The following is an 880-nucleotide window of genomic DNA, read 5'->3' on the forward strand; positions in this document are numbered from 1 at the left end:
GGCTGTTGTTGTTGTTTAACGTCTCTTCCCGAGCGTCTCCCAAGTAGAGTACTGTTCAAAGCAAAAACGATTTTAAAAACATCAATGTAACATCGTTTAATGTAAATTAATTGTTCAACAATTTTCGAGCTTAAAAAGTGTTTCTAGTCACGTGTTTACAATTAACCCGAAACGTCAACTTCGATTTTGAGAGTTGTTAAATGTTCTCAGATACAGGTACTCACCTTGAAATACACTACGGGTGTGTTCATTTACCATGTTTCTTGTAGTTCGCTCGCTAAGTGTCTTACTCTTAAGCACTCAATCAAGCACTCCATTCGAAACAGTTGATAAGGAACGGCTGGCTTGGCAAGCGCTAGCTAGCTGCTTGGTAACTGCACACACCCCTGGATGGCCAGATCCTCCCCACATGAGGTCTTTTTGAACGCACTAACATGCAGCAGTGATAGACCTTCAAGTTCGACGAAACTGTGTGTGCACTGTGGAGCATATGGTGGAAGTGCAGACCAGTATGAATGTAGCTTGATCAATAAAAAAAAAAATTCAAAATAAATTAATATAAATAATCATCATCAATAATAATGATATTTGTGGGGCCATTGGCCCCATGATGATCATTTTTATTGATTGATAATGAATAATAATTTTCATTAATCCCTAGGCCTACAAATCTCTCTGTCTGTATGTGTTCTATCGACGGCTGAATCTTTTAAGTTACAAACTCCAAACTTGGGGTACAAATACAACTTTGTTTGGGGGGAAACATAGGCTATGTGGCCGCGGCCTCACATGGGAGAGTGGGGGACGAGGAAGGGGGGATTGCGCGGAGGTGGCATACATTTATTATCTATGTAAATGCGTACAGGTACCATGTATCGCC

This window comes from Myxine glutinosa, chromosome 3 (genome assembly GCF_964187855.1).
Source record: "Myxine glutinosa chromosome 3, kmMyxGlut1.1, whole genome shotgun sequence".
In the NCBI taxonomy this organism is placed as follows: Eukaryota; Metazoa; Chordata; class Myxini; order Myxiniformes; family Myxinidae; genus Myxine; species Myxine glutinosa.